This window comes from Cetorhinus maximus, chromosome 1 (assembly GCF_964194155.1).
Source record: "Cetorhinus maximus chromosome 1, sCetMax3.hap1.1, whole genome shotgun sequence".
In the NCBI taxonomy this organism is placed as follows: Eukaryota; Metazoa; Chordata; class Chondrichthyes; order Lamniformes; family Cetorhinidae; genus Cetorhinus; species Cetorhinus maximus.
In genome coordinates, this window is record NC_135879.1 from 29,878,334 (window position 1) to 29,897,299 (window position 18,966).

The 18,966-nt window shown below is 46.3% G+C and overlaps 1 protein-coding gene across 8 annotated transcripts in view; it reads right to left on the reverse strand.

Annotated features, from left to right (window-relative positions):
* Positions 1 to 18,966, reverse strand: part of inpp4b (inositol polyphosphate-4-phosphatase type II B) — a 915,802-nt gene that overhangs the window by 334,155 nt on the left and 562,681 nt on the right. The gene's annotated exons all lie outside the window — the stretch shown is intronic.

The window sequence follows — 18,966 nt, forward strand, 5'->3', positions numbered from 1 at the left end:
TCTGTCTCAATTTCTGGTGATAGACTGTCCACCAATATTCATTACAAGCCCACTGACTCCCACAGCTACCTCGACTACAGCTCCTCACACCCTGCTTCCTGTAAGAACTCCATTCTCATTCTCTCAGTTCCTTTGCCTCCGTTGCATCTGTTCCAATGATGCCACTTTCCAAAACGGCGCTTCAGATATGTCTTCCTTCTTCCTTAACCAAGGTTTTGCACCCACTGTGGTTGACAGGGCCCTCCACTGTGTCCGACCCATCTCCCGCGCCTCTGCCCTCACTCCTTCCTTTCCCTCCCAGAACCATGATACGTTGCCCCTTGTCCTCACTTTTCACCCAGCCAGCCTCTGCATTTAAAGGATCATCCTCTGCCATTTCCGCCAACTCCAGCATGATGCCACCACCAAACACATCTTCCCTTCACCCCCTCCTGTCGGCATTCCGGAGGGACTGTTCCCTCCGGGACAGCCTGGTCCACTCCTCCATCACCCCCAACACCTCATCCCCCTCCCAGGACACCTTCCCATGCAATCACAGAAGGTGCAAAACCTGCCCTTTTACCTCCTCGTTCCTCACTGTCCATGGGCCCAAACACTCCTTTCAGGTGAAGCAGTACTTCACTTGCACCTCCTTCAATTTGGTCTACTGTATTCACTGCTCCCAATGCGGCCTCCTCTACATTGGAGAGGCCAAACGCAGACTGGGTGACCGCTTTGCGGAACACTTTTGGTCTGTCCACAAGCATGACCCAGGCCTTCCTATCACTAGCCATTTCAACACACCATCTTGCTCTTATGCCCACACGTCCGTCCTTGGCCTGCTGCATTGTTCCAATGAAGCCCAAAGCAAAGTGGAAGAACAGCACCTCATCTTCCAATTAGGCACTTTACAGTGCTGGACGTAATATTGAGTTCAACAACTTCAGACCATAACTCTCTCCTCCATCCTCACCCCTTTTTTCAATACTCATTTTTATTTTTTGTTTTTTATTTTTTTATCCACTTACTTTTATTTATTTTCATTTTTATTAATTGTTTTCTGCTCACCTTTTATCCTTTTCTCGATCTTTTTTCCCTCCACTGTCCCCTCCCCTCCCCACCCCCACTAGAGCCATCTGTCACTTGTTCATGTTATTCTTTCCAGAGTGCTTACCCTTGACCTGCTATTACCACATTCTGCTTTCTGACCTTAATGCCACCATCAGCACCTCCTTTAGCCAGTAACACCACCATTAACACCCTTTTTGTCCATGACATTTGTCAATCTCCCTTTTGCCTCCACCTATCGCTGGCCTTCTACCCAGTTTCACCTGCTCCACTCCCCTTAAACAGTATAAATTTCATCTCATCTTTACTTCTCTTTAGCTCTGAAGAAGGGTCATACGGACTCGAAATGATAACTCTGCCTTTCTCTCCACAGATGCTGTTAGACCGGCTGAGTTTTTCCAGCATTCTCTGTTTTTGTTTCTGTTCCATGGGGGTTGGTTTTCTTCTATTTATGTGTGAGCATGCAACAATGTTGATCAGCACGCTATTTGTTCCCAAGGGGCAGCTCAGGCCTCTACCATCCTCACTCAATTTTCATTTCCAATAGGGGTCAGGATAATAATGATCAAGAGCCCAGTCTATTTTTTTCCTTCCTGACCACAGGTTGCTGAAGCCAACAAACTGAGCCATAAAGGGACACCAACCACATCAGTACATCATCTCAAATATCCATCCATTCTGATTCTGACAACTGCTGTAGATAGGCCTGTCTTTTCTTCAATATTCAGATGCTCCCTGTTACAACCACGCTCCAACACCCATTTATTTATTCTGTCCCAATCTATTACTGAGTGCCTGAAACTAATATTCATTGTCAGATTTTAGTCATTTCTTTTTTGAATGCTAATTGCATGCAACTTTTTGGCATGAACCTACATTTCAAATCCTCACCTTGAAGCCTCTCTCTCAATAATCAAGCTAGGGAGGAAGAAGTGCATATTGGGAGCCAAGATTAATTAATAGAATGACATTGCTATACCCAACCAAAATAACTTTACTATGCCGAGCCATTGGAAATTTATCAAATATGGCAGCTCAATCAGGAAGGCAATAACCTCAAGGTAAATTTAAATAATTTACCATAGCTCATTGTCCTTTTAAATACATACAGAATTGGCTGCATTTTGAATATTTGAATGAGGCCTCTAGCTGAAACAAACAGATGACTGGGCTGCCCATGTAGGTCCCCCCAGGAAAATAACAACACATGGGAATGGGACAGCGAGTACATAAGCACAATTTTTGAGCTCCTTCTGCCCCATTGCCCTAGGTGGAGTGTCTTAAATTTGCTCCCAGTGTCTTAACTTTGGTCCCAACATGTTTTACAAACAAACATGGGAGGATGTGATAATTGGGCCTTACCCTGAGTTATTCTTTTAATAGTATTGTGATGACAATACTTACCAATCTATACATAATGACTAAGTTGGCAATGGGATTCGAGGAATGTTAAGCGTGTTTTTCAAAAATGAAGCATCTTCATCTATCACGCATAATGATAATGGTCTCTATCCTTCTGTCAAGGGAAATTGAATCGTTCACTCAAATAAATTAACCAATTTTGATGCACAGTAGCCCCAGAGTACAGATATTATGGCCCTGATAATAACTGAATAACTGCAAAGTGGGAGCTGGACAGGTTGGGGGAGGGAGGGAGATTTAGCAGCCAGGAAGCCCAGAAATATATGCTGGAGACCATAAATTTACAGGTCAATGGAATTCAATTTAAAGATACCTTTTTAACATCTCATAACAACTTAAATTACTGTGATATCTACCCGAATTTAATTAGGTTACTCACATGCATTCAAGTGCATCTCTAAACCTGGATGTGATATATTGATGCTGGATTATCCTTGATCCAAAAATCAATTATTTTAACTACCCACCCATATCCCCCAATCAACCTGTTCTTGGGGGTTAAAATTTCCCCTAAATATGTCTTGAACCTCAGGGAGGGACGAAGTCAATCAATTTAGACACAAGCATCTTGGAGGTTTTTGTTTGAAGGTAGATAATTCGAAATTAAGAACCACAAAGAAATTTTTTAAAAATATATTTTTCAATGAAAACCGAAAGCATTGTTTATCAATTTATATTTCTGGGCAGATGCCTGTGCTTACCATGGTGGACATGTTTTTCTTCACTTGAATTCAAGGACTAGCATCAAACACTCACAAATTCACAGATTAATCATAGCACACAGCAGACACAAAAACAAGTATCCTTTCCTTCGCAACAGTTACTTACTTCAGCTCCAACCTCAGCAGAGCTAGCATCCTTATTACAAGAATGTTTCCCTCTAAATTAGGTTTTAAAAGTTTAGATTAATTTTTCCTGAAATCTAGACACATTGGGCAGGACATTCCCTGCAGGCTTCTGCAAAGCCCTGGCAGGGTGAAACATGAATCAGAAACCTGCACTGTGTGGGAAGCAGTCACTCAATGTGATTTTCCCCAAGGCAATCAATTAAAGGCCAGAGGGAAAACTCGCCATCCAATTAAGGTTGGTGGGCGGGCTGGCAAAGCCGAAAGGCTAATCAGAGGCCTCCCTACCCGAAAGGATCAACAGGCTGTGATGGCAGGTAAATAATGGGCGAGGGGACTTCAAAATGGAGGTGCCCTCTCTTCAACTTATTAAAATTAAAATTTTTTAAATGGGTTTTGCACACAGGTCACGACTATGGGGGTGTCAGACTCTCTAACAAGGCAGCCTGCAGCTGCCGCAGCAACCCAAGCAGGCAGGGAGGGCCTCTAGGCTTGAATGGAGCCCTGGCTCCTGATCAGCCGCTGGGAGGCCACTTCTAGGTACCTAAATTGTCGGCGCAATCAATTATAAATAGTTCTGTCACTGCCTGCAGGAAAATCCAGTCAGCCTCCCATTAATTGGCCTAACGCAACCCTTAATGAGCCGTGTCATTTACCTGCCACCCTCCTGGCCATCCCACCTCTGCAAAAGTGGCCCAGGGGGAGGCAGGGTGGAGCCAGGGAACTAACACACTCGCTGGAGGGGTTATTTTTAGCCCCCAATTTAGAACGTCTAAGAGCTCACAGAGAAGAATTTCCATCTAATAATCTGGACTAGATTCAAACCTAGTACCCACAAGTGACAGGACTATTTACAAACTGACTGCACCATTTTTCTCACGCAGCATCACTTCAATGGAAAGAAGAAAGCAAATTCATTGAACCATTCCCAAACTTAGCCAAGTTTCAATGCAAGTTCCTCACAAACATCATCTCAGAACTATGTCAAAAGCACAAACAAACCATTAGTAGGATACATTTATGTTGGAATTTTGCAAAAGAAGAGAATTTGACTGAAATGGAGCTATTCAAGCTCTCTATATGATTCTGAAAGAATATCACTGGGGGCGGTGGGGGGGGACGCACATAAAGTCCCTGCCAAACCAAACATCTGGATTAAGGAGGACAAAATATTAAGGGACATTTAACTTCAAGGAAATGGGAAGGATGGGGAGAAATTTATTTTTTAAAAATGAATTGTGTTGATATGTCCTGTTTCAAAACGTTACATTAGTTTTTCACAATTAGTTTTAAAGGTGAAAGTAATTATAGCTAAACATTTGGAATCTAAACTCTTTTTCATGGGCAGAATTTTCCATTTGCCGGTTGGGTGGGCCTGACCGGCTCAGCGGCAGGTAGGCGGCCGATTGCCGCCGCCGAAACGGGCCGCACCGCCATTTTCTGCGGGCGGGCCAATTAAGGCCCACCCCGCGGGTAAGCGACTCCCGTGGAGAACGGGAAAATAGTCGCGGGGGCGGGCGGCCTCAGACATGCCGGTCCCAATGGGGAGCCGGCAACCTGTTTAAAGAGTGGCCAGGCAGCCTGCTTGAAGCAGTGCACCATGGCCACTCATAGAGAAGGACATGCTGGATTGAGGGCAGAGGAGGAGGAGGAGGAGGAGGAGGAGGAGGAGGGGGGCAGGAGAGGCCAGCAGGGGCCACTGTGCCCCCCGATTTTCAGATGCATGCCTTGCTGTCCTCCTGCAAGAGGTGGCTATCTGTCGGCACCTTCTGTATTCTAAGGATGGGAGGAGGAGGGCCCCCCATGTCACCAGCCAGGCGTGGGAGGAGGTGGGTGACGCTGTAAGCGCCCATGATGATGTGCGGCGCACAGGCACCCAGTGCAGGAAATGATTCAATGATTTGCTGCGCTCTGGACAGGTGAGTACCATGTCTGTCTTGGCCATTTGGCCCAAAAGGCAGCCTTAGCCTTTGACCCCTCCCCACCATGTATTGCTGTCGTTACTGCATCTGTTGCACGCTGGGTGGGCAAATGGGTACTGACCATGCTTACGTCAGCCTTAGTGGTTGAGGAGAAGGAGGATTCTCCCCGCAGCATATGTTGGTGTTTGTGGCATTTGAGTAGTCTGGGGGCAACCTGCGGGGGAGGCCGCTAGACACATACTCAGAACTCCAACACATGTCATATTGATGGTAATGAGATGGTGCAAGGGGAGCCTCAAGGTGTTTTGGGCAAGTGCCATCTGCTGGCATCGGCACCACACCTAGTTGTGCCTCCTTGGCACGGGCGCTAAGACCTGTGTGCTATTCAAAGTGATGGACGCCGAATGTATCCAAGGTGGCCGTTGGGGGAGCGGTTTGGGACCAACCGTACTATCTTCTGGGGACTGATCACCAGTAGTGTGGACAGGAGCCGCTGGGGGCCTCAGATGGGCCACTGTGGTTGGGGTGTGGCGTGTGCGTGCAGAGTACATGAGCGAGCTGCCCCAATAAATGCTCTTCTCTGTTTTGCAGGCAAAAAGTCACCACAATGCCCAGGAGCGCCAGAGGACTGGAGGTGGGCGCGTCCTCCTCCAGCGCCTCACACCCTTCGAGGAGCAGGCCATGGAGCTGGGCAGGAGGCAGAAGGCTGGGGTCCGGTGGCCATGTATTTGAGGTCCACAGTCCCATCCACTCTGTCTGCCCACCATCCAAACCACTTATGGCTGCTGCAATCATTAATGCTGAAACAATGCTCATTCACAGACAGACATTCTGATGTGTGGGTCATACAGAAGGGACCCTCGTCCCCTTGAGGAATCGCGTCTCCACCAGCTTCCAAAGTCACCTTATCCCATTTGTGACCACTATCACGATGGTCTAACATGCCATTGGATCGCTGCTGCACAGCCAAAGGCACCAGCGCAGACACACACACCTCGGTGGGGACTTTACTGTCGGCTAGTGTCCCGGGTCACAGTGGAGAGGGCACATCACAATCGCTGGAGGGGATGGTAGGGGCAGAAAGTGCCGATGGCGCCAGCAGCCGGAGGGCTGCAGGGGACGAGGCACATGCTGAGTCCAGCACTGATGACGTTATCCCCATTGCAGCAGCTGCAGGACAGGTGGCAGGAAGTGCGTTTGCGTCTGGCAGGGTTGCATGAGGGAATGGTTCAGTTGCTCTCTGTGACAGAGGAGTCTAGGCAGAGTGTAAGTGAAGGTTTGGCTCTCAGGGCAGAGCTTCAGGCTTCCTTCAATGAGAAATTGGCGACTCTCATAGAGAGGGGCTTCAATCGAAAGGAACATTTTATGATTGGGATACGCTCTGATCTGCAAGCCCTCACAGCGGTACTGGCCACAGGTGGTCATTCCCAATGTGAGAGATGTTGTGGGCACCAAGCATCGGCACTCAGTGCCCATGCATCTGCGGCGAGCAGGGAGGTCAAAAGGGACCTCACATCAGCGCAGCAGCTGCCTGTCGTCACTGCGAGCTCCTCTCAGGGTGCTCCAGATGAGGGCAGCAGCTCCTCCGCCCCTCTGCCAGTCAACGTTTCTTCCGCTGAGGCTGTGACAACTGGGGAGGTGCCAGTTCAGGAACTGGCCACTCCCTCCCAGGCAGAGCCATCACAGGCTCCACGGGCCAGAGGACTCCCGCCAAGGTCATCGAGGCCAACAGGACAGCAGAGTCAGCAGGCTGTCTCACAAGCCACTCCGAGCAATGGGGCGGCACCTCGACGTAGCACCCGAAAATGTAAGCATAATGTTAGGCACTCCACGGGTATGTCACTGGTGATTTTGTGTTGCCCTTAGAATAGGTACCTAAATTTTTCTTATTGCAAAGGAGTGTTGTTTGCTTTTCTTTTGGACATAATAAAGTCCACCTTTGTTACCATGGCAGAGGGTCTTTTGTTTGTGGTGTATTTTTCTTTTTCACATATTTATCATGAGTGGTTGAGTGGACATTGATGTTTCTGTACTAAGCCCTTAGTTGCAGCTGAACAGGTGGAAGATGTAGTGCCTGAGTGTCACGTGTGGAAGTGCCAGGCAATGCTGGTCCTGCTGATCCATGTGTGTGGAGCTAGCTGAAGGTTCTTTGGATTAAATTGTCCCGGGTGTCCCTGCCTCCTTGGTGTAAATGCGGATGGTTGCTCTGCCCTTCATCATTGCCCTGTGCTTCCTCATCCTCTGAGGCACTGCTGGATTCATCATGTGCAGCCTCATCCAGGGTGTCAAGGTCTTCATCGTCAATTCCATCCCCCCTTTCCAGCGCGAAATTGTGCAGGGCGCAGCAGACTACCACTATCAGAGAGACCCGATCTGGGGGGTACTGGAGTGCGCCCCCTGAGCGGTCCACACAACGGAAGCACATCTTGAGAAGGCCAATGGCTCTCTCCACCACAGCCCTTGTGGTGCCCTGGTTCCTATTGTACCGCTGCTCAGCTTCTGTTCTTGGACGACGTACTGGTGCCATGAGCCACCTTTGCAGGGGATAGCCCTTGTCACCCAGCAGCCAACCATCCAGCTGAGCCGGAGCACTGAAGAGCCCCAGCACCTGGGAGTGTCTGAGGAGGTAGGCGTCATGGGAGCTGCCTGGGTACCTTGCACAGACTTGTAGAATCTGCATCCTGTGATCAAACACTATCTGCACGTTCATGGAGTGGAAGCCCTTCCTGTTGATGAAGGCACTGGGCTCACCTGCTGGTGCCTTGATGGCCACATGTGTACAGTCTATTGCACCCTGGACGCGGGGGAAGCCAGCAATGGCCACGAAGCCTCTGGCTCACTGTGCCTGACTTGCCTGGTCACAGCGGAAGTGGATGAAGGTGGATACCCGTCTGAACAGAGCGTCTGTAACCTGCTTGACACAAGTGTGGTCAGCTGATTTGGAGACACCGCAAAGATCACCCACGGAGCCCTGGAAGGAGCCAGAGGCATAGAAGTGAAGGGCAACTGTGAGCTTCAGAGCCACTGGCATGGGCTGTCCACCCACACAGTTAGGGGAGATCTCAGGGTCAATCATCTGACAGATATAGTTGACCGTCTCCCTTGAGAGTCGGAGCCTCCATCGGCACTGCACCTCAGTCATATTGAGGTAGCTGCTTCGCCACCTGTATACCCTGGCAGCAGGATAGTGGCGTCTTCTGCGGCCCCTTCCACCTTGGACAACCTCTTGGCCCTGCGCCTGGCCTCCCAAAGGTGGCTCCCCTGGAGGCTGATTGGCCAGTCCTGGCCTCCTCCTTATTCTATCCCTCCCTTCCTCCTCAGGGGAGCTGCCTCCAGTGGAGATGTCAGAACCCATACCCCCAGGCTAAATGGAGGCCTCCGGAAAGCTGCAGGCCCGAGAAAGATTACTGTCTGCAGACTGGTTTCAAAGTACACAAGAAGCTCTTGGAATGTAATGAGAACTGATAACAATCACACAGGCAACTTTTAAACGCTTTCAGCAATTAAAACTTCGTGTAAAACATGAACAACCCCTCTGAGTCCACATATCTCGACATTGCATGAGTTTTCTTAAAAAATCTCCTACCCGCCTGCCCGTTGGGCCCGTGCTCCGACCCAAAGTTCACACGGGCCCCTCAAAATCCAGGACAATTGGCAAGTTAAGGGCCTTAACGAGGCCTTCAATTAAAGGCGGGCGAACGCCCTGCTGCTGAGCGTGCCCGCCGACCGAAATATCGCGCTGACGTCGGGACGCTCGCAGGACATTTTAAGTGCTGATGTGCGGGCTCCACCGCCCGCAAGTCAGCCGGAAATTTCTGGCCCATGTGATTTGTTCCCAGGCAGATTCTCTTTTGCATCTCTTGAAGTCAGTAGAACCCAAGAGATATATATTCAATTCACATCAAGCAGAGACGCTCTGCTGTTGTTCAAGTGGATTGTATCTGCTACTCAGTTATGGTTTGTTTCCACAAAATCAATTTTGTCACTTTTTTAAAAATTCAGTCCCTGAAAAGCTTTTGCTATAGTTGGTCAATGGAAACAGAGTTTAAAAGTAAGCAGAAGGAAATAGCCAGAACATGCATTTCCAATGCAGTTCTGGACAGTGGTGCTTCATGTAGTGATTGCTTTAGGCTGCCATCACTAGTAAATGGTCAGTTAGCTACAGGCACAATTCCTTTAACTATAGATTTTAAAGAACTCTGAATGGTATAGCACCAAATATATTCAGAGGTATGTGCTTTGAATTTCACAATATTTAACTTCACATTTAGCCATAATTGTCCTGTTGTAAGATTAATTATTGCCATAAATCCCAAAATATAAATATCCCTTTAGTGCTGAAGCAAAATATAGCAGATGCTGGAAATCTGAAATAAAAACAGAAGCTGCTGGAAGAACTCAGCAGGTCTAAGAGCATCTGTGAAGAGAGATCCCCCAGGTAAAATTCCCCTGGCAGCCTTCTAGCCTTGGCATGTCCACAATCTTACAGGGGTAGGTGAGGCCTAGGGCAGCCATCCGCCCTCGCCCAATTGAGGCCCTTAATTGGCTACTTAAGGACCTTTTCCTGACCGACCTCAATTCTAAGGCTGGCAGGAGGAGTTAGGAGGCAGGGGGGTTAGCCAAGCAGGTCACCCTGCTTGGGTCACTCCAGCACCTCCCTTAAGGGCCCCCTTTCCACATCAAGCATCCACCCCTTAAGGTCTGCCTCCTGCGGGTGCACCTTCCCCCCATGGCCTCTCCACTAAGACCCCTACCCTACTCTTCCCAACCCCCGGGCTCCACCTCCCCTCCCCGTTATGATACCCCTGGCACTTAACTGCTCCTAGACTCTGGGACTTAGAATCTTGGGAGTGCTTGTAGTCCCAGTCCTTGTCATTGCTGCCACTGGTGCTATTGGGACTACAGAGCTGCTGGCTAAATAGATTGACCAGCACTCTAAGGCAGTAAGTTCTGAATCCAGCCAATTAACAGTCTTCAGAGCTGCAGTGATTGGTGGAAATATGTTTCCCTGGGTAGGGCTGGGGCGGGGGGGTGGGGGGGAAGCGGGGAAAGAAATTGAGATACCCTGCCATCAAAAAAATACTGCCCAGTGTTACCATTTCAGGCCTGTGACCTCTCATCAGAACTGGGGGAAGTTAGAACTGTAATAGATTTGCAGCTGCATCAGTTGCATAGCCTAAACGTTTTGGTGAAACTTTGGAAGATATCTTTCATCAAATGGCACCAAAGTTATCAATACATTTACCCCAGTAATTCAGTCTTAAAAGCTGATTTGAGCAACTTGATGAGCACATTTATACACAAGTTACTATCAGTAAAATCTAATGATAGTAGCCAATAATTCTTTGAAATCTCACAAATTATATGGCAATCCCTGTGATCACGATTATTACCACCAACATTTCACAACAATGTGAATATGCAGATAATTGTCAATCGATATATATTTTTATATTAAACACAATAAATATTGCCAGTCCTTAACTCTCCCACTCCTGGCTACTACCTTACTCAATCACTGGCAACTGCTACCCACCTTTCCCAATCCTTCACCACTGCTACTTTCACTACCAAACGCCCACTTCCTGACCGCCCACATTTCCCAGTCAGTATTTGGAACTTAACTGAGGGCCACTGTTGGAATCACAACAGCCAGGTCTTGAAGTCTTCTTTGACAAGCTGCCTGGTGACACCCATTAGGTGTCTGCAGCTTGCAGGCTCAATGATCATGAGGTCCAGGCACAATATTACATGCACATTAGGCCTGTCCATCCAGACTCAGAGATTGATCCCTGTGCATTTTGGAAGCAATCAAATTTCTAGACTAATTAATTAATAACTTGTTTCTATGTCTGTGTTGAAGAAATAATTAACTCTGCACAACTTGCTTCAGGATATAGTTAGAACCCCAATTTATTATAAAATTGTTAAAATGAATAAAATGGCTAACCCCACCAGCTAACCCGACACAGCAAGACGGATGTGGTGGATGTCTTTCAACAACATTGTAACATATCTTTAGAAGTGAGGATAACCAGAAAATGCATAATCACAACAAAGCGACAACGGGGTTCAAGACGGCCTCTGGATTTTATTTATACTTAGGGCATTTTATCAACCAAACAATCTGAAAGCCCACGGAAGTCAATTGAAACTGCTTTGTGCCTTCACTGTGATGATGCTGCCATAGTGTTGAAATATTTCAATTCTCCTAATATATGCATATTCCTGAAAGACACCTAATAGATTAAAATTTTCAAATATGGTGGTCGAATCCATGTCATTGCAAATGTGTTGGACCGTAAACTCGTGTTGGGTACAGAATCTCACACACTACCCTGGGACTTATTTGCATGTAGCCAGCTTATTTAGGGCATTGTAATTAAGTGTTATAATTGTTGTGAAATTGACATAAAGGGAATCTGTAACATACTTGGACTGGCATTTTGAGGAATAATCATTAAACCAATTACTTCACTGCTGAAGGGACAGTTTGGTTCACCCCATCAGTACGATCTCACAGCAAGATCAACTCTACTGACTTTAACAAGTGGATAATGCAGTACTTTTACACCCAGTCAGAATTCAGGTATCACATATGTATGAATTCTATTTCAGAGTTGTACACCTCACAGTTTTGTATTCATTTAAAGCAAGTGTGATTGTTATTGTTTAAGCTCTTAAATTCCACTTTGTTGAAGACAGATAACAATGAAAATTTGTCAATTTGCTGAAGATGTGATCATCTAAAGCCGTTCAGTCACTGTCAGTCATTAGCAAAGTGCAGCCAAAAAGATCTTTGCCCACCTTGCAGCATTGAGAAGACGAAATAATACTAAACACATACAAGACACTATTCGGAATTTTTAATAGGTTTTGAACACACTCTTAATAGCAAGGCATGCAAACCACGAAATTCTCTCTTCCGAATTATATATCTGAACTTATCACTTCAATCAACCCTTTTAAACATAGGTAAAGGTTTCTATGGTTACAGGGTTGAGTCCAGCTCATCTCACAGTTTAAATATTAATAGCTGAGCAAGCAGCTTCAAAAAAACGTAAGGGCAAACATTGTCCAATTGCTCAGTCTATGTTGTGAACATAGTAAATTCAGAAAAATATACATTTGTAAAATATCTTTTTCATACTGGTTAAAAATGTCAAGTCAGATTATGAAAAACAGTTTCAACAATCTTTAATGGTCATTTTGAAATGTAATACAAATTAATATTTTCAAATGGAAATTACCATGTATCCTAAATAATACCATATTTCTCTAAACCAAGAAATGACTTAAAAAACAGGGATCCATACATCTAAATACTAAGCTAGGTGGCATAGAATAGAGTACAAAGTACTCTATATAGCAGATGTTGGAATTCTGTAACAAAAACAGAAAATGCTGGAAATTCTCAGTCAGGCAGCATCTATGGAGAGTTAGATAGAACCTTGTAGAGGCAACAGGGTCTCAGCTTCAGGCTCGAGAGCCAGTGAGAACCTCATGTCACCTCTTATTGGAAAGGCCCGATCAGGCACTTAACAGGCAGGCAGCAGGTCCTCCCTTGTGATCAAGGAACCCAGGGCAAAAGTCGAACCCACTGAGAAGTACTAGCCAGAGGCCTGCAGTTCTAGTGAACAATGCCGCCACCATGGATGCAGTGGCTACTGCCCGTACAACACCCACCTGAGACCTAGGATCACCGCTGGATCCCAGGCCAGAGGTGATTGATAGTGGAGTGGGGCGGGGCATATTGAGGGAAGGCAGTGCATTTCAGGATGTGGGGAGGGGGAATTGGGGGAGCTCTCAGCGTGCACCGCCCGACCCCCTTCCAGATTCCTCAATCAGGCATTTAACTGCCTTTGAATGAGGGGCCCACATGGCAGCCTGCAAGCAAACATGCCAGGGTTTGTTTGTCATGCTCCCTGCAAATCCCCCGCCTGCAGCTGTCTTAATACCAGTGGTGAACGGCTGAGGCCCTTAAGTGACAATTGATTGGCCACTTAAGGGCCTCAATTGGCAGCAGTGCGGAAAGGCTATCCATGTGCCTTCCCGTCATGGACTTAATCAGGGTGGAAGGGAGACAGTGGCAGTGACCCGCCCGCCACCCTCCCGCCTGATTAAATGCCCCCCAACTCCAAGCTTGCCATATGGAGTGCACAAGATTCCACCCACTAACTCTATTCCTCTCTCTCTACAGATGTGACCTGATCTGCAGAGTATTTCCAGCATTTTCTGTTTTTATTATGGTAAGTAGGAGTAGAAAGTTGCTAGATTAAGTGATTATGAAAAACTGGCAGGTGGGAGTTTATTATGGGGAAGTGTGAGGTTATTCATTTTGGACACGAGGAGGACATATCAAAGTACTTTATAAATGGTGAGGAGCTGGGAACTGTGGAGAAGTGGAGAAATTTGAGGGGTTGAAGTATAGAAATCCCAAAGCTAGTGAACAGGTACAAGAAACAATTTAAAAGGCTAATGGAATAGTGGCCTTTATCTCAAGGGGGCTCTATACAAAGGGGTAGAAGTTACGTTACAGTATTTAGAAGCTCCGGTAAGACCCCATCTGGAGTACTCCAGTTCCAGGCACCACATTTCAAGAAAGTTATATTGATATGGTTAGGGATTCAGTGCAGATTCTCCAGAATAGTACAGGAGTTTATCAGCGTTATATGCTAAGGACAGGTTCCAAAGGCTACACTTGTATTTCCTTGAGTGTAGAAAATTAAGGGATGATCTAATTGAGGTACTTAAAATGATCTACTTGGGTGATGAAACAGGCTCTGGGCTTGAATGGCCTACTGTGCCAAACTATGTCTCAAACTAAAAACAATAGCATCACTGCATTGGTCTAATTTCTACTGAGAACTATTCTGCATATGAACCACACGAGCATGTATTTTCTTGACAACATTTGAGCACCTAACAACCACAATGTGCTTTTATATAGCATAATCAGATAAAAGTTGACACCAACCCAAAGAAGCAAATATCAGTGGGGGTGACTTAAAGCTTAGTCAAAGAGGAAGCTTTGATGTTGAGATACAGAGGAGGTTATAGAGATGGAGAAAAGGCGGAGAAGTTTCAGGAGCGAATTCTAGAGTGGCCATAGGCTTTGACTGCAAATAGTGAGGCAAAGAGAAAGGCAGACATGAGTTTAGCTCCTGTGTCGGATTCATTTTGATGTTCCTCATTTTTAGCTTCACAAAAATCTTTACGAACAATTCCATTTTTACTCCCCATTCCTACAACGCACATGCGATGGCTCTCTAAACTCAGCAGAAATTTCTACATAATGCTGTGCATGCTTACCTTGAATTGCCAGGAGCATTTTAAAGTAAATTACCATTTGTGTAAGTCATCAGTTTTTTTAATACTTTAATAGAAAGGAGGTGACTTACGGGGTGGAATTTACATCCCAGCCACCCCCCACCTCCCCCCCAATCGCCAGCATGTTGGCGAGCAGAAGGGTGTAAAAAGGGTGCCATGACAGTGGTGCCATGCCCTTTGCTTACCCTGTGCCCAACAGAGGACCTCCCAAACAATACTCAACCGCCGACCCACCCCCCCACCACCACCGCCCAGAATGTTCCTAACACCCTGCCCTCCAACTCCCCTTGCTGGGGCCCTCACCTGCACTGCCTGTGAGTGTGGTGGAGGTAGATTTAATCTTTCAAGAGGAAATTTAAGAAAAATCTCAAGGGAAAATACTTGCAGGGCTTACAGGGAGACAGCAGAGGAGTGGGACTAGCTAAACTGCTCTTGCAGAGAGCTGGCACTGACTTGGTGGGCCGGATGGCCTCCTTCTATGCTGTAACCATTCTTCAATGCTATGATTAACACACAAATCCTCTAACAGATCTTCCCTCCATTGGAGGTTACTTCAAATTCATATCTGAATACTGTTTAAATGTGATGAGGACTTCTGTCGCTACCACTGTTTCAGACAATGACTTCCAGAACCCCATCAACCTCTGGGTGAAAAATTATTTCTCAACTCTCTTCCAACCCTTCTACCAATTATTTTGGATCTATGTTCACGGATGTTGGCCTCTCTGCTAGGGGAAGTAGGTCCTTCTTGTCCACTCTCTCGGCCCCTCATGATTTTATTCACCTCAGTTAAATCTCCCCTCTGCCTCCTTTTCCAGGGAGGACCGTCCTACCCTATCCAGTCTTTCCTCATGGCTGGGACTCTCCATTCCTGGCAGCATCTTCTGTTGGGTCCCCTCAGTTCCCTCTCTGGTGTAATCATGCCTTTCCTATATTGTGGTGGCCAGACTGCACCCAGTACTCTAACTGTGGCCTAACTAGTGTTTTGTACGGTTCTAGCATAAGCTCTTATATTCTACACATCCGTCAGCCTGTCCTGATACTCTTAGGAATCAGTGGAAATTCATTCCAAGGTCCAGGTGTTCACAGTTAAAGATAATGTTAGAGAAAGAAAGAGGTTAGTTTGAAAGGGCAAATATAAAACATAACTAGACGCTTGGTAGCAAAGAACTTGAGTATTGTTGAAAAAGAGGCATGTTGTCGAAGCCTTTTGTCTTGCATTCATCAGGACAGGTTTGCAAGAATACCAAATCTCAAAGGGAACAACAATCTATACTGCATGAGAAGAGGGTGCAAATTGGCTGACAAGTGGACTCTGATTGCTAGAGGCATTGCCATGGAGAAAGCACCAGGGAACAGTTGGCTGCCAAGCTTTTGTTCAAATTCAAACCAGACAGGTTGACTCTGATTGGTCAAGGCATAGCCTTGGGGAATGAAGTGGTAAATGGAGAGCCCCAAGCTTTTGTTTAGTTTGTTTTGTTTAGTTGAAAAACGCACAATGCCTGGACATGTTCTCTTTGTTTGCAAAGGACAGGCCCTGCACGTGAATACATGTAGCTTCTAGCATGCATAAGTGAGCCACCCTGTGAGCTGGACTAATGATATTAAATTGGTTATTAATGTAATTCTTAGCATGATCCTCCTTTTGTGCCATAATGAATTATCAGGGTGAATTTTACACCACCTCCTCCCTCATTCCCCCCACCAGCATATTTGAAATCGGGGGGGGGGGGGAGGCAGATAAAATTAAGCAGGTGGCCAGCCAGCCGCCTTCCTGCCCATCCCTTCCCAGTCCCCTATATTACAGGGGCTGGTAATGCTGCCTGCCCTTAGGCCTAGTGAGGCCCTCAAGTTGCCACTTAAGGGCCTCAATCCACTTTTGCCACAATTTTTCATACAGCTGGAGAAGGCTTTGACAGCACAGGCTGCTGTCAGGAAGGAAGAGGGGCTACCTCCTTTGGAGGATCCCTCTTTTGTATCTCTCCCCCCAGCCTCTAAAACCCTGACACCCTCACCCCCACCCACTCCCACAATCCCCTCAGCACTCCACCCACCCCAGCATCTCAAACCTTTGCCCAACCAAAATGCCCCAACTTACCTTCAAGTCCGGAAGACATCTTCTTTCCTGGGACTGATTGTAGTCCCATCAGTGAGCACTACTGTCTCCTGGTGCTGCTGGGACTGCAGAGCTGCCAGCCAATCAGTTTGACTGGCAGCTCTCAAGGGCAGGACTCCCTGTCCCTGAGGGGCAATAAGTCCCACTCTCAGGTAAATAAGGCCACCCCCAGCGTATTATCATTGCAGGGCAGCTGGATTTAAAGTCGGTGAGGTGCCAACCAATTGTTCGACTGAGCGCGGGTAATCTGCCCGCCGGTAACATTCACACCTAAGAGTCTAGACCTCTTCAGCTATAAACAATGCAATTAGGCCACACACAAATGGGATATTAGCTTCATGGAATGAGGTTTTTGCTTGGGGAAGTAGAAGAAACAGGAAAAGTCATATACCTGTCATTATGTCATCAATGACAAAATATAATAGATGCTGCAAGTATTAAACTGTTATGAATATTCTTGGTTCATATGTTTTAGGAGTATAACTTTTATTTTAGGAATTGAATTTTTTAAATGCAGGATAACTGAAAATACCTTGGGGGATGTGTAAGAGCGGGCGCGCAGAGGCGCGCCTCCAATCAGCGCCCCCAATTGGGAGTGCGCCACCATTTTACGTGGGCGGGCCAATTAATGCCCGCCCAGCATGACGTCCGCAAGGAAGCGCTATGCGTTCCCTGTGCGGGCCAGGAGGGGTATTCCCTGAGCCGAGAGTGCGCTCTTTCGGGCATGCGCACGACAGAGCATACTCATCTCCCTGAGGCTAAGTGCTGCCTCAGGGAGATCCGCTCTGCAGTATAAAATCTGAAATATAGAAAAAAAAAATTTCCCCTGACATGTCCCCTTGTGTGACACTGTCACATGAGTTGGGACATGTCCATCACTTTTAAATACACTTTAGTTACATTTTTAAAAACCTACATGAAACCTCATCCCGCCCGTGGATGAGGTTTCATGCTTTTTCTAATGCCCGCCAGGTCTCCTGGCCTGCCCACTAACCTTAAGGTTGGACTTGCAGGTCCATTAATTACTTTAATGACTCTGTCAATGGCCTCAATTGGCCATTGACAGGTCAGCGGGCGCACAGCTGATTCTGCTGAGTCCCCGCCTTCCTGAAAATTGAAATGAGGTGGGGTGACATTGGGAGTGCTGCCTGACGTCATCCCGCGTCATTTTACGCATTGGCGAGTGGACCCCACACCCCACTCGCTGACCGGGAAATCCTGGCCCTTGTTTGAGAAGCTAGTAAACAGACCTATAGTAATTGCACCTCAAAGGGTGGCCTATGTTTAATTTATAAGGTCAGAGTTGGAACTGGGAAAATACTAAACAACGGGTGACCCCTTTCTGGACGTTGTGATGGAGATTGGGAGTCTACAACTATCTCAATAAGGGATTTAATTTATTCATATAGTTTTCCAGAACAAAGGGAAAGGATTGAGAGTTGGTGACAGTTAGTTATAATTAGTTAGTAGTACTTGCTTTGTTTGACTCTTGTAAAGTAAAACTTTTTGTTCAAAACGTGGAATTTTGTGCCATTAATTCTTTCAGTTAAAACTGGGGGTTTGAATTTTCTTTTAAAAATTACTGGTCTCTATTGAGGTCACAACAAAACAAAAACAAAAAACTAGAAACACTCCGCAGGTCAGGCAGCATCTGTGGAGAGGGAATGTTTCAAGTCAATGACCTTTCATGTGAAAGGGCATCAATCGTAAATGTTAACTTTTGGAATGTTCCCAACATTTTCTGGTTTTATTGTATCTGTTACAATCCTGTTTTGATGTAATCACCTCATCACCTCATAGATTTGTGAAAAAATGTGCATTTTTATTCAAAGTGGAGATATATTTAAACTAAGAAGAAATTTAGACATCAGCATCCATGAAATGAAGTTTTATTAAAAGAGCCTTTTTGTATGTACACTGACCACAGGGATAAATATACTGGGAAAAATAAGTCATTCCCTACACATCAAGTGACAGCACCAAATGTTCCCAGATCAGACATAGTGTAGAGGAGTCAATCAAGCTGTAGGGCTTCATCTGCATTGTTCTTAAGAGTACATTTCAACAGCAAATGCAGAGGGAGAGCTTGTTATAAACACTTGTGTGACACCCCCAATTCCCATAATGCATACTCATGTGGCCTCATAGGATATGCTAATTAATGTGGAATGTGAAAGGGAGTTCTGAGCTACTGGATCCATGTTCACTGACAGATAAAATGAGAGCGCATGAATTCATTTCACCTGTAACCCATAACAGCCATCACAGATAATTAACATAGCCG